General features: G+C 46.6%; 1 protein-coding gene across 5 annotated transcripts in view; it reads right to left on the reverse strand.

Annotated features, from left to right (window-relative positions):
- The window catches only part of EXTL3 (exostosin like glycosyltransferase 3), a 156,936-nt gene that overhangs the window by 90,954 nt on the left and 50,056 nt on the right, over nt 1-15,926 (reverse strand). For all 5 annotated transcript variants that reach the window (XM_035110850.3, XM_088666954.1, XM_035110849.3 and 2 more), the window contains exon 2: nt 12,217-12,346. The gene's annotated coding sequence lies outside the window, so the exon portion shown is untranslated. The remainder of the gene's footprint in view (nt 1-12,216; nt 12,347-15,926) is intronic.

A 15,926-nucleotide genomic window follows, 5' to 3' on the forward strand; every position in this document is an offset into this window, starting at 1 on the left:
TTGGAAATGCATCCTTGACTCTTTCAGAGGGGACATAAGTCAAGAGGTGTTTCTTAGCAAAACCAAAATATCTCTGTGGTTTCCTGCCATACAAGACAGAGATGGCTACTTCTGCAATGTATGGGGAATAATTACACCTAGGTAGTAGGTAATACACGCTAGAGGTCAAAAAGACAGAAACGGTACGCTAATCAAACACGATTATCAGGCGATAAAATGGATGAGTGTGAATGCACCTGTTACCCACTATAATAAAATAATAATAATAATAATAATAATAATAATAATAATAATAATATATTATTTATACCCGCCCATCTGGCCGGGTTCCCCCAGCCACTCTGGGCGGCTTCCAACAAAACATTTAAATACAGAAATCAAACATTAAAAGCTTCCCTAAACAGGGCTGCCTTGAGATGCCTTCTAAAGGTCTGGTAATTGTTGTTCTCTTTGACCTCTAGTGGGAGGGCATTCCACAGGGCGGGTGCCACTACCGAGAAGGCCCTCTGCCTGATTCCCTGTAACTTGGCTTCTCGTAGCGAGGGAACTGCCAGAAGGCCCTCGGCGCTGGACCTCAGTGTCCGGGCAGAACGATGGGGATGGAGACGCTCCTTCAGGTATACTGGACCCACTAAACCAATTGGAATGATAAACAGAAAAAGGATGGGGTTTAAATGGAAGATTCTCCGGCAGAAGCAGATTAGCATTTTTACCGTATTTTTCTTTCCATAGGACACACTTTTCCCCTCCTAAAAACGAAGGGGAAATGTCTGTGCGTCTTATGGAGCGAAGGCCCTGGACAGCAGCGGGATCCCTCGAGCAGAGGGATGCCTCTGCTGCTCCCCCCGCCGCCGCCAGCAGCTGAGGGGCGGGGTAGCGGCGAAGAGCCTGAAATCGGGCTGCTCCCCCCTCCACCAACGCCAGCGTCAGAAGGGCGGGGGAGCAACAAACAGCCTGAAATCAGGCTGCACCCCCCTCTGCTGCTGCTGCCGCCAGTGGCAGTGGTGGGACCAGTGGCCCGAAAGGAGCCCTTTTGGGCCACTGGTCTCTCTGCCGCTCGCAAGAGCAGGCTTGGTGGCCGCCGTTGGGAGAGGCTCAGCGCAGCACCTCCCCCAACGGCGGCTCCTCTGCCTGCCTGTGCAAGAGGCAGCAGCAGGATGAGCAGAAAGAAAGGAGGTTTAATCCCCAACAACATCGCCAGGAAGAGTGAGCCTTATCTGGAGGTTGGGTGGCCATCTGTCATGGATGCTTTAGCTGAGATTCCTGCATTTTGGGGGGTTGGGCTAGATGACCCTTGGATCCCTGTTGCCTGTCAGTGTAGACAATACTGAGCAAGATGGACCAATGGTCTTGACTCTGTATAAGGCAACTTCCTATAAGAAGGAAGGAAGGAAGGAAGGAAGGAAGGAAGGAAGGAAGGAAGGAAGGAAGGAAGGAAGGAAGGAAGGAAGGAAGGAAGGAAGGATCTGCAAACAGACTGTCTCTGGTGCAGCCCATTTGTGGTCAGTGAAAGACCAGTAAGGAAGGCCAATGGTGGTCCACTGAACCCCAGGAGCCTAAAAAAGTTTCAAAGAGGCCGACAACAGTGACACTGGTTCCCCCAAACACTTACGCAGCCAATCCAGGCCGAACTGCAAAATTTCATCTCAAAGCTTCCCTGGAATGCATCTCTGCTTTGTCAGCGCACATTCGCATGCCAAGCTTCTCCAGCTGTCTCCTCTTTGCCCCATCCTCACACAGAGAGGAAAATCCCAAGGCAGGCTAATCGGGAGCAGCCTAAAAGGGAGCTTGCCTGCGAAAGACAAATGGCAAAAGGGAAGCAGAACGCAACGCATTCAGGATGTTGATCTAAGCTGACACCACTCGTCATTCCGGCTCATTAAGCCTGGCAGCATTTCTTCCCTGCCAAGGAGAAACAACTTCATCAGGGGAAAATTCCATCAACACCAACTCCAAAAGAGGGGAGAGGCCGTCCCACCGATGGCAGGGGGTGGGGAGAGGAAGATATGTGAGGGGGGGAGGGAAGGGGGGAAGAAAAGAGGAGGGAGACCCTTTGCTGAGCAACAGCCCAAGAACAATTATTCCTGGGAAGCGGATGAGTCTGCTCTAGGGAGATAATTCAGAAGGTGAAATACACACAGTGCTGGTTCCATTATGTACAGCACTCCGAGAGATGAGACGCGTCTGTCTGCAGGTTCACTGGAAGAAGAGGCGTCAAGAGCTGAGCTGCCTTTTCCATGAAAGAGGGTAGGAGAAACCCACTTCTCTTAGGAAGGGTGGATTTCACAGCCACACATCAGCTCCAGGCAGGGTATGGGTTTGCATCAGATCTGCGGCTTTTCCGTTTTCATCTGAATGTAAGAAGAGACCAAAAAGCCTAAGTCCAGCATCCCACATCCCCCAGTGGCCAACAAGCGGAGCAGAAGTGCAACAGTGCGCTGCCCACTCATGTTCTAAGCGCACAAGCACAGCAGGTGAAATAGCTCCTTCCCCTCCGCCATCCTTCCCAGGGGAGACCCCAGACCTTCAACTGCACAGCCGGGGGGGGGGAGGGGGCTGCAATCCTCTCCTGCCTTTCCAATTACAAGAGCTCTCTGCATGGGAAGCCGGCCGTGCAGCCGTACACAGCCAGTACGGGTCCCAAGCTAGCTCCTGTCATCCCTGCGAGTTGATGAGAGCAAGGGGGAAGAATCGCATTAAGAATACATGTCAGTGCTGCTACAGATATTAGTTTTGGGCTGACAGCAGGATGCCGATCACGACCGATTGGGGGCCGAGCTGCTGTGGGCCGCGACCGTTCCTGGCTCCGCGGCGGCGGCGGCACATGCACGGGAGGCAACATTTATCGCCACTGGCGTCTCCATGGCATCATGCCCATACTTCAGCACATCAGCATCATTTTAGTCGTTCCTGGCTTCCCGGCGCAGTGCGTATGCCTGGATAGGTGAACAGCAGAGAGAATGGCATGTTTGGGAAGGAGGCTAACACTAGTGGCAAGGGAGAAGTTGAGAATGATGGGAGGAAGCAGTGCCTCTCTAGTAAGCAGAGGTTGGATGGTGGCTGCATGAGTTCCACCACCACTGTTCCACCACTCATGGTGTTCTTTCATTCCCGCTACGACAGCTTTTATGAGGCCTGGGGGGTGCCAGGACTCATCCAAAGGGGCAGGAATCTTAAGGGGTTGATTGCCAGGCTGAGCCAGCAACAAGCTACTGAGCCCAGTGCTCAGTTTTGCCCTATTTGGGCACAAGGAAGAATGATATGCAGCTCAGATTCTTGCTCTTGGCACAGCAGGCCCAAGAAACGGAACCCTCTGAACCATTTGGACACCTGTTTTTATTATGCAATATTACAGCTGCTTCTTTCCAAGGTTCAGATTAGCTTGAACAGGCTCTCGCTCCAGAAGCTGATCAGGCACACATCTCCTTGGCTTCATCAGAACTCTTGATACTGGAGTAGGACTTTCTTTCTGGCCATTCCTTGGCACCGATAGAAGCTCCACACCAGTCCTACTATCCAACAGACGCAGAGCTTGTCTTAGTTCTAGGACACCAAAGCTTTTGTTTTCACTTCTGCCACGGACTCATGGAATTTCAGATAGTGCTCCTCAATGGCATTATCCAACCCCAACAGGGTTGTTGGAAAAGCAGATGTTCACATCAGAAGAGCTCCACGAAGAATGAAGAGCACCAGAATTCTAGATCTTCATCTTCCTCCATGGGACAGGCGTGATCTTTGGGTCACATGCTTTAATGGAGGGGAATAATGTGTGCCCTTCTGCAGTACATCTAATCAACACAACACACAGAGGTCAGGGTTCTTCCCTCAATGCAAGCCTAACCCTGGCCTGTCCACAGGCCAACAGAACAGTCCAAGGACACGAAGCCATGCGTCACCTTACTTTTACACAGGGACTCAAGAGAAGCAGTAAGCAAAATGAACCCACATCCAAGCAACAGCACAAACGATCAGCCCAACTGAAAGTAATAATAATAATGACAATAATGATGATGATGATACTAATAATGATACTTTATTATTTATACCACGCCCATCTGGCTGAGTTTCCCCAGCCACTCTGGGCGGCTCCCAAGAGAATATTAAAAACATGATAAAACATCAAACATTAAAAACTTCCCTAAACAGGGCTCCCTTCAGGTGTCTTCTAAAAGTCTGATAGTTGTTTTTCTCTTTGACATCTGGTGGGAGGGCGTTCCACAGGGCGGGTGCCACTACAGAGAAGGCTCTCTTCTGCCTGGTCCTCTGTCACCTCACTTCTCACAGGGAGGGAACTGCCAGAAGACCCTTGGAGGTGGACCTCGGTGTCCGGGGTGGAGATGCCCCTTCCGATATATTTATTTGGATAAACTGAGCTTGGGGTGGGGAGGAGAGGCTACTTTGCTCATGGGGGTTCTGCTCGATTCTCAGATCTGATCCAGAGGAGTTTGGGAAGCAGGCCCGACACCCGGGACGAATGCCCCACAGAGGGCCTTCCAAGCTATACAGAATCAATGCCCCTGGGATCTACAATGGCATATCCTGCTGAAGTGAGAGAGTGCATTGTATGACACCCTAATTACAGAGAAAAGAGGCCATGCCGTTTCTCTTTCCTCACATTCATACTGCCCAGGAGAATCTTTTGCTTCCACTGCATTGAAATCTCTCCCCCCCCCCCCCGCCCAGGATCATCTTACTCGGCCTGGATCCGCTGTCCAGGCCAGCGGTAAAAGACCCCACTGCACATCCTCTCCTTTTCGTGTTATCCACACACACACAGAGATCCCATGGTGCAACGTCTCGGCATTCTGTACCACATCAACACCCTATCCCTACTGAGATTGGCTATTCTTGTTTCCTCCTAGGTCAATCCCCAAATGTGCAGTCCGATAAATAATAATAATAATAGCCTTGTCGTGGCGAAAGGGCTTGAATAACTCAGAGAAGCTATGAGCTATGCCATGCAGGGCCACCCAAGATGGACAGGTCATAGTGGAGAGTTTTGACTAAACGTGATCCACCTGGAGAAGGAACTGGCAAGCCACTCCAGTAACCCTGCCAAGAAAACTCCATGGACAAAGACAACAGGCATATAAAAGTTATGACGCTGGAAGATGAGCCCCTCAGGTCGGAAGGCGTCCAACATGCTACTGAGGAAGAGCGGAGGACAAGTACAAGTAGATTCAGAGCTGATGAAGCGGCTGGGCCAAAGCCGAAAGGACGCTCAGTTGCGGATATGCCTGGAAGCGAAAGGAAAGTCCGATGCTGTAAAGAAAAATATTGCATAGGAACCTGGAATGTAAGAACCATGAATGGAGGTAAGCTGGATGTGGTCAAAAATGAGATGACAAGAATAAATATCGACATCCTGGGCATCAGTGAACTAAAATGGAAGGGAATGGGCGAATTCAGTTCGGATGACTATCATATCTACTACTGTGGGCAAGAATCCCGTAGTAGAAATGGAGTGGCCCTCATAGTCAACAAAAGAGTGGCAAAAGCTGTAATGGGATGCAATCTCAAAAATGACAGAATGATCTCGATACGAATCCAAGGCAGACCTTTTAACATCACAGTAATCCAAGTTTATGCACCAACTACCGGTGCTGAAGAAAGTGAAATTGACCAATTCTATGAAGACCTACAACACCTTCTAGAAATGACACCAAAGAAGGATGTTCTTCTCATTACAGGGGATTGGAATGCTAAAGTAGGGAATCAAGAGATAAAAGGAACAACTGGCAAGTTTGGCCTGGGAGTTCAAAATGAAGCAGGGCAAAGGCTAATAGAGTTCTGTCAAGAGAACAAGCTGGTCATCACAAACACTCTCTTCCAACAACACAAGAGACGACTCTACACATGGATATCACCAAATGGGCAGCATCGAAATCAGATTGATTATATTCTCTGCAGCCAAAGATGGAGAAGCTCTATACAGTCAGCAAAAACAAGACCTGGAGCTGACTGTAACTCAGATCATCAGCTTCTTATAGCAAAATTCCAGCTTAAACTGAAGAAAGTAGGAAAAACCACTGGGCCAGTAAGATACAATCTGAATCAAATCCCTTATGAATACACAGTGGAAGTGAGGAACAGGTTTAAGGATTTAGATTTGGTGGGCAGAGTGCCTGAAGAACTATGGATGGAGGCTCGTAACATTATACAGGAGGCAGCAACGAAAACCATCCCAAGGAAAAGGAAATGCAAGAAAGCAAAATGGCTGTCCAACGAGGCCTTACAAATAGCAGAGGAGAGGAGGCAAGCAAAATGCAAGGGAGATAGGGAAAGATACAAGAAACTGAATGCAGATTTCCAAAAAACAGCAAGGAGAGACAAGAGGGTCTTCTTAAATGAGCAATGCAAAGAAATAGAGGAAAACAATAGAATGGGGAAAACCAGAGATCTGTTCAAGAAAATTGGAGATATGAAAGGAACATTTCGTACAAAGATTACCATAATCAAGGACAAAAGTGGTAAGGACCTAACAGAAGCAGAAGACATCAAGAAGAGGTGGCAAGAATACACAGAGGAATTATACCAGAAAGATATGGAGGTCTCGTACACCCCAGGTAGTGTGGTTGCTGACCTTGAGCCAGACATCTTGGAGAGTGAAGTCAAATGGGCCTTAGAAAGCACTGCTAATAACAAGGCCAGTGGAAGTGATGATATTCCAGCTGAACTATTTAAAATTTTAAAAGATGATGCTGTTAAGGTGCTACACCCAATATGCCAGCAAGTTTGGAAAACTCAGCAATGGCCAGAGGATTGGAGAAGATCAGTCTACATCCCAATCCCAAAGAAGGGCAGTGCCAAAGAATGCTCCAACTACCGCACAATTGCACTCATTTCACACGCTAGCAAGGTTATGCTTAAAATTCTACAAGGCAGGCTTAGGCAGTATGTGGACCGAGAACTCCCAGAAGTGCAAGCTGGATTTCGAAAGGGCAGAGGAACCAGAGACCAAATAGCAAACATGCGCTGGATTATGGAGAAAGCTAGAGAGTTCCAGAAAAACGTCTACTTCTGCTTCATTGACTATGCAAAAGCCTTTGACTGTGTCGACCACAGCAAACTATGGCAAGTTCTTAAAGAAATGGGAGTGCCTGATCACCTCATCTGTCTCCTGAGAAATCTCTATGTGGGACAAGAAGCCACAGTTAGAACTGGATATGGAACAACTGAGTGGTTCAAAATTGGGAAAGGAGTACGACAAGGTTGTATATTGTCTCCCTGCTTATTTAACTTATATGCAGAATTCATCATGCGAAAGGCTGGACTAGATGAATCCCAAGCCGGAATTAAGATTGCCGGAAGAAATATCAACAACCTCAGATATGCAGATGACACAACCTTGATGGCAGAAAGCGAGGAGGAATTAAAGAACCTTTTAATGAGGGTGAAAGAGGAGAGCGCAAAATATGGTCTGAAGCTCAACATCAAAAAAACCAAGATCATGGCCACTGGTCCCATCACCTCCTGGCAAATAGAAGGGGAAGAAATGGAGGCAGTGAGAGATTTTACTTTCTTGGGCTCCTTGATCACTGCAGATGGTGACAGCAGTCACGAAATTAAAAGACGCCTGCTTCTTGGGAGAAAAGCAATGACAAACCTAGACAGCATCTTAAAAAGCAGAGACATCACCTTGCCGACAAAGGTCCGTATAGTTAAAGCTATGGTTTTCCCAGTAGTGATGTATGGAAGTGAGAGCTGGACCATAAAGAAGGCTGATCGCCGAAGAATTGATGCTTTTGAATTATGGTGCTGGAGGAGACTCTTGAGAGTCCCATGGACTGCAAGAAGATCAAACCTATCCATTCTTAAGGAAATCAGCCCTGAGTGCTCCCTGGAAGGACAGATCGTGAAGCTGAGGCTCCAATACTTTGGCCACCTCATGAGAAGAGAAGAATCCTTGGAAAAGACCCTGATGTTGGGAAAGATTGAGGGCACTAGGAGAAGGGGACGACAGAGGACAAGATGGTTGGACAGTGTTCTCGAAGCTACGAACATGAGTTTGACCAAATTGCGGGAGGCAGTGCAAGACAGGAGTGCCTGGCGTGCTATGGTCCATGGGGTCACGAAGAGTCGGACACGACTAAACGACTAAACAACAACAACAACAATAATAATAATAATAATTTATTATTTATACCCCGCCCATCTGGCCGGGTTCCCCCAGCCACTCTGGGCGGCATCCAACAAAATATTAAAATACAGAAATCAAACATTGTGCTCGGAAACGTACTGGGAGCCAATGTAGGTCTTTTTGCCATGTTGAAAATAATTTTTATTGGATTTTTCAAGCGTAAAATTATAATACCAAAAACAAACAAACCCACATTTAGAGATTTCTCTGAATCTATAGACTTTCGTCCATCCCCTCCATGGGTCTCATTGTCATCATATTCAACTGCACTTTGTTTCATACTCCATATTTTTGTATCCGTCCATATTATCCATAGTAATTGTTACATTACAAGTGTTATTAAAATCCTGCTGATGTTTCCATCCGCTTACAGCGGTCTCCTAATCAGGAAGGCAGTTCAGGTGTAGCTGCAGCTTCCAGAGTAGCCCCCTGCTTGTCTTCGTTACGTTTGGAGCCAAGGAAGAAGATATGGAAAATGGGTGGTGGGTGATCCTGCGATTCCCCAATCTAAATTGGCATTCCCATCAAAATGTAACAAGCAACGGCAAAAGGTTTCCGGGGGGGGGGGGGGACACACACGCACCACTTGACTGTTATTCCTCCTGTGCAATCAAAAATTACTTCAGACAATGGAAAACTGCCATGGGAAGTTGAGGTTATTGTCCAAAGTCACTTGGCCCTCCAGGGTGCAGTTCCCTATTCTGTCCCCATGGTCTCCGCGTTCTGTTCAAAGGTGTGGTAGGTGGGCTCTAATGAGCTCTGAAGCAGGCGGGAGAAAGGAAGGGAACAAAGGCGGAATGAGTTTCGTAGGAATTAAGCCTACTGCAGACCCCAGGAAGCAGGCAGGCCAGCTCATAAGAACGCCAGTAACCTCTATTTATCACAGCAATTCCAAGCCCAATGAATATAAATGAATCTCCATCTCTCTACGAGAAGGAGGAAAAAGTTATCACCAAAATAGCAGAGCTAAAAGGCGATCAGTCAAAACACCCTGCAAAATTCACCCAGTTTTCACCAGGTAGTTGTGGCGAGAGAAGAAAAGCTACATTGAGCAACAACACCTCACAACCTTATCCCTGAATGTCATGCTCTCTCCCACTTTAGTACTTCTGAAAATTCCCTGGGCAGCCTATGCAATTGTCAGCCTTATACCCACAGCCATGAGGACTAGAAACATTTATTTAAATTTGGGGGGGAGGGTAGCTGGTATGAGAAGAACACAAAGAGCTCTACATACCTTAGTGTATTAGTACTCAAAAGTGCAGAATGGACAGGAGAGGGAGGCTGAACAGAAGATGATCAACGGGTCTTTCACAAATCACTGTTCCTTTCCATGTTGACCCCTTTCTAAAATTTACACTGCAAAACTGGGTGCGAATTATTTTTAAAAAACAGATTCCTGAAAAGTCTATCTTTGATTATCACTGTTGCAATGTCAACAAACAATGAAATAACTTGAAGCCATTGGTTCGAGTCCTACCTTCCAGAGCAGGAGAAAACAAGCTTGCTCCCTCCTCCATGTGACAGCCCTTAAGATATTTGAAGATGGCTGTCATATCTCCTCTCAGTCTCCTCTTTTCCAGGCTAAACATCCCCAGCTCCTTCAGGCGCTCCTCATAAGCCTTAGTTTCCAGACCGCTGATCATCTTGTTTGCCCTCCTCTGCACACATTCCAGCTTGTCAACATCCTTCTTAAATTGTAGTGCCCATAATTGGACACAGTATTCCAGGTGTGGTCTGACCAAGGCAGAATAGAGTGGGACTATTACTTCCCTTGATCTGGACACTAAACCTCTGTTGATGCAGTCTAAAATAGCATTAGCCTTTTTTGCTGCTGCATCACACTGTTGACTCATATTAAGCTTGTTGTCCACCAAGACCCCTAGATCATTTTCACATATACTGCTAGGAAGCCAGGTGTCCATCCCACCCACCCCCCATCCTATATTTGTGCACCTGGTTCTTCCTGCCTAAGTGCAGAACCTTACGTTTGTCCCTATTGAAGTTCATTTTGTTAGCTTGTGCCCAGTTCTCCAATTTGTTAAGGTCATTTTGAATTCTGATTCTGCCTTCTGCGGCATTAGCTACCCCTCCCAGTTTGGTGTCATCTGCAAATTTGATGAGCATGCCCTCAAATCCTTCACTCAAGTAATTTATAAAGATGTTGAACAATAACAGGCCCAGGACAGAACCCTGCAGCACCTCACTTGTCACTTTTTTCCAGGATGACGAGGAACCATTAAGGAGTCCTCTTTGGGTTCGGTCAGTTAACCAGCTACAAATACACCTAACAGTCACCTCGTTCAACCCACATTTTCCCAGCTTCCTCGTGAGAATATCATGGGGGACTTTGTCCACAGCCTTACTGAAATCAATATATACTATGTCCACAGCATTCCACTAATCCACCAAGTTTGCAATTCCATCAAAAAAGAGAGAAATCAACCCCTTTTCATAGCAACACAGAGAAGGAAACCATTTCCTTTCCAAAACAGCAACAAAACTTCTGCAGATGACATTTAACTTGGTGGCACCAGCTCAGAAGCAGGCTAGAGAGCACCAAAGTGGCCGCCCCAGGGCACAAGCCTGGGCAGTGTCTATGGAGGTACACGTGGTTCCAAAGTAAAGCAGAGCAATAAGTTTGACGCCAGCTTGGCTGCAGGAGTCGCCGGAAGGAGGCGTACAAGGCGCCACCCAACCATCTTAGCCTCATGAAAAATATATATGAACAAAACAGACAAGCAGGAGCTTAAAACTTAGCAGAGAAGAGCCCCACATCGCTCCTGATGTTTTATAGGGTTAGCGGCGTCGCTAGCCTTCTGGCTGCCCCTCACCGCTCCGCCTCCACCTGAGTAGGAAAAAGACAAAGCGCACTATGGATCGGCTTGCCACGCGCTTTGTCTTCTTCCTACTCAGGCGGAGACAGAGCGGCGAGGGGCTTCAGTGGCCGCCGCTGATGCTACTCTCTGGCCCGCCCCTTGCCTCCGCCCCACCAGGAAGTGAGGGGCGAGAACAGAAACATTGGGGCCTCTGCAATGGCAGCTGCGCTGCCGCCACAGTAGCGAGGGGGCACCGTGCTGCCCCCCGCAGCCACGCTGCCCCCCACCCCCTATTGCGATGCCCCTGTATAGGGTATCCTGGCACAGTTCAAGTCCCCCCCCAAAAAAATTGTATAATAGCATTAGCGGGAATCATTATGAAGTCTGCATCAAAATGATTACAAAGCCTGGCTGCTGCTTCCCAAGTCCTCCCGTCCCTGCGCTGGCTGCTTAAACTTTCACCTGTGCACATCTCTGCATCATTTTGGGACATTCCCAAATCACTTCCCAAGCACCTTGAAGACTCCCATCTTTCTCATCATCAACCCTCACTTGCCTTCCCATTCTCTCTATCAAGTTTCCTACAAATAAGAAGCCATGATATTAATGAGAAACATGCACCTCCCCACAAGCCAAGCATTGATGGAAAGGTCAGTTGCCAACCTGGCGCTCAGAAATCTCTATTTAGTTGCAATTGGACCCACACCAGTAGCAAAACCCTCCTGGAGCCTGGGAAATTTCAAACACTGCTTTCCACTGCCTGCCGGCTCCGGAACTATGGGTATCAGCATACAAACAAGGTGGGATATTAAGCTAATATATAGACCTTTCCAATCAGTTGTCCAAGAGGGTCTAAATAAAAAATATATATTATTCTTTTCCAAATTACACCATTGCTCTTTGCAACCCCCCTACCCATGGCGATGTTTCAAAATATAAAGTACCATAGGTAGGCTCTTTCATGCAACAGTACTTGGAGGAAAGGTAAACTGTGGAGCCACCTTTGGGTAACAGAGGGAATGCAAGCAAGCAGCAGTTACAAGACAAATGGAGGACTTTATACTTTAGCAGGGTAGATTTGCTGTTGATCAATAGAAAATCAAGATTTATTTTTTTTCAAATATGCATTTCATTATTTGTGTGTGACCTCTCCTCATGGGGATGTAGCGGACCAAAAAAAATAATCAATCTCATTTTTGCATAAAGACAGATGCTGCAAAGAAAGTAGCTCGCTTAAGATGCAGAATTTCACCTTACCTCAATTTCGTGACCAGCCTGCCACCTGGAATGAGCCTCCAATGTGTCCAACAGGTAAGACACTGGAAAAACTTTTAACGTCCAGATTTCCCACCAGAAACAGGATTTTATGGATTATCAACAGGATCAGCTGCAAGAAGAGTAAAGAGAGAGAGATAATGAAGGAAAGATAGAAAAGGTAGTATTCTCTAGCACCAAGTAGAGTGAGTCAGCAATTGGGCTGCTTGAACAGTAATGGGAGAGCATGGTGGAGATAATAATGGCCTGTGGAACAGAAAGATCCTCCACCAAGTACATTTCTCAATGACGAGGTTGAAGATCCAAAATTATCAAAACACATTTAAGATGCAAAGCAAGCCCAAAATGCTGGGCAAGAAAACATTTCGGGCAAAAATAAACCATTCTAATGACAACTGTACTTTTAAAATATGTTTAGCCTGGAGAAGAGGAGATATGAGTGCCATCTTCAAAAATCTGAAGGGCTGCCACATGGAAGGGGGAACAAGCTTGTTTTCTACTGCTCCGGAAGGGTAGGACTCAAACCAGTGGAGTCAAGTTACAAGAAAGGAGATTCCGACTAAACATCAGGAAGAACTTCCTGACGGCAAGAGTTGTCCGGCTGTGGAACGGGCTCCCTCAGGAGGTGGTGGACTCTCCTTCCTTGGAGAAGCATCTGTCATGTGGATGCTTTAAGTTGAGATTCCTGTATTGTAGGGGGTTGGACTAGATGACACTCTGGGTCCCTTTCAACTCTACAATTCTGTGATTCTAAATTGTAACCATCTCCTGTTTCAGGAAGGAAAGTGCCCAGTTCGGATTTAAAGAAAAATAATAATAATACTCTCTCTCACACACACACTCCCTTCAGCTTCATGGAATGAGAGTTTCCTTCCCATTATACACATTAAGAAAAATCTCCCGGGCATTCTGCAAGTACCTCCCCCCCCCAATCGATAAGCCACTCCTGGATTTCCAATATTTAACACAACAGCCAATCTAGCAGCTGTTGAAAGAATGAATACTAAATCTACATTCCTTTGGGGAATTCTCCCTTCTGTATCTCCTGGCTCGAAATAACTCTGATAAGCAAACTATGTCGAAACAAAATAAAAAAATTCCTTCCAGTAGCACCTTAGAGACCAACTAAGTTTGTTATTGGTATGAGCTATTGTGTAGCATGCACACTTCTTCAGATACCAAGTGTGCAGGCACACGAAAGCATGCACATAACAAAAGCAAACTATGCACACTGATGGCGCTGTGTGTCACAGTGGGGAGAGCAACTTTGACAGTGTGTGTGTGTGCGTGCGTGCGTGCGTGCGTGCATGCATGCAACAACTCCAATTAGATTTTAAATATATAATTTTATTTATTTCCTCGTAATTTTTGCAAATGTTGAGAAGCAGCCTATATATTCCAAGACAAGTCATAATGTGTAGCTCTGGAACTCCCTGCCTATTGACACCAGGTCTTCACTGACCTCTTTTTTGGCGCCTGCTAAAATTGTTCTTGTTTACACAAGCCCATCCAGACATGTAGAATGTTGATGTATGCTTTAATTTCCTTTGAGTTTATTGCTGGTTTTATCTTTTGAATGTTCGAAAGGGTTGCTTCTATCAATAATTTTATAGTTTTATTCTCTTTGTAAACAGCTTTGAGAAATTATTATTATTCTTAATCTTACAATCCATCAGTTTGTAAATTTTATGAAATAAATCCAAATAAATACTCCGCCTGAAGTCCAAACGAGATACCGTGTTTCCCTGAAAATAAGACACTGTCTTATATTTATTTTTCCTCAAGAAGACACACTATGGCTTATTTTCAGGGGATGTCTGATTTTTTTTATTACGTGTCCAGCCTTGCCTCTTCCTTGGCACCCTCCAGAACTGCGCCTATCACTATTTCTTATTTTCGGGGTATGGCTTATATTGCGCAAATGCTTAGAAATCCTGCTACGGCTTTTTTATGGGTATGTCTTATTTTCGGGGAAACAGGGTATACAGAATGCCTGTAGAAGCCCATTAGCAGGTTCAAGCAGTGCTAAATTTGTTCCTTTCTCTAGAAGCTCCTCTTAACACTAGAGACATATCTCTGATTTAATCACAGTTTCGCAACAGAAGCCAACGCCCAATCTCTTTTTATCCTATTTCAGCATTACGCCAGTAAGTGCATGGAAGCAGGCCATGCCTTTGACGGCGGACGCGTCAGTTTGGGGTCTTTAGATTAATGGTGGCAAAAAGTCTCCATATGTTTAGCCAGTCCACAAAGCCTCCCCCCCCCCAAAAAAAGCCAGAAGAACTCATATTAAACGATGAGTCAGAGAACAGGCAGGCAACAGGCTCAGACTGCAACAACAGAAACCCAAGCAAAATGCTAGGAATTTGGAGAGACATATTTACAGCTGTATGTACTGTGTTAGAAAAGGGGGCTGGGGTGTTGGACGCACAAATCGTTGACCCGACAAGCAGAGGAAAAGCATTTTTTCTTTTTTTTCTGAGCAGAGACACAATCACCGCAAAGGCCCATCCGCAGAATAGAGGAAATACAGTGGTACCTCGACTTATGAACAACTCGACAACCAAATTTTTAGACTTGCGAGTGGGGCAAATGGCCGCACGCTTACGAATTTCTCGACATCCGAATGGAAACCGTGGCGGTTTTAGATAGGGTTTTTTCGACTTACGAATTTTTAGATGGGGTTGCTTCGATTTATGAATTTTTCCGTTTCCAATGCATTCCTATAGGAAATCGCGTTTCCAATGGCGCTTTTCGACTTACGAATTTTTCGACCTACGAAGGTGCCTTCGGAACGGATTAAATTCGTAAGTCGAGGCACCACTGTAGCCTGGCCCCAGAATTCACTTACCACGTCTAAAAGGTAAAAAAAGGTAAAGGACCCCTGGACGGTTAAGTCCAGTCAAAGGTGACTATGGGGTTGCGGTGCTCATCTTGCTTTTCAGGCCGAGGGAGCCAGTGTTTGTCCGCACACAGTTTTCTGGATCATGTGGCCACCATGACTAAACCACTACTGGCACAAGGAGGACCGTGACGAGTACCAGATTGCATGGAAACACCGTTTACCTTCCCACTGCAGCAGTACCTATTTATCTACTTGCACTGGCGTGCTTTCGAACTGCTAGGTTGGCAGGAGCTGGGACAGAGCAACAGGAGCTCACTCCATTGTGGGGAACCGAACTGCCGACCTTCCGATCAGCAAGTCCAAGAGGTTCAGTGGTTTAGACCACAGCACCACCCGCATCCCCATGTCTAGAACTGTTTTGCCAAGCGACAAGAGCAGAGATCCATTTTTTCAACCCAGGGTTTTACCATTTATTCCTCGTCGCCTTTGCAACCAACTGGATTTGGACAAAGAGACAGTGCAGTCTGCTTTCGAAAGATAAGCTCCGAGGGCAGGGGGAGAGGAAGATTAGATTTGGTTGGGACTGCAAAGTTCAGAGCTACAGAAGCCCAGCCATATCTAAAGCCCAGCCTTTCCCAACCTGGTGCCCTCTGCATGTTTTGGACTACAACTTCCATCAGCCCTAGCCAGCACCGCCGTGTGGTTTGCTGGTTTCTAGATTTCCAAGCTCTGCTACTAGCCTAAACCCTCCATTGAAAGCTAACCAACTGACCCCAACGCAGAGAGTTGTTGATGGGACTGCTAAGCAGAGCTTAGTTGCACAGTGGGTATGAGCATGCCAGCCGGG

This window comes from Zootoca vivipara, chromosome 3, assembly GCF_965207765.1.
Source record: "Zootoca vivipara chromosome 3, rZooViv2.hap1.1, whole genome shotgun sequence".
Lineage (NCBI taxonomy): Eukaryota > Metazoa > Chordata > Lepidosauria > Squamata > Lacertidae > Zootoca > Zootoca vivipara.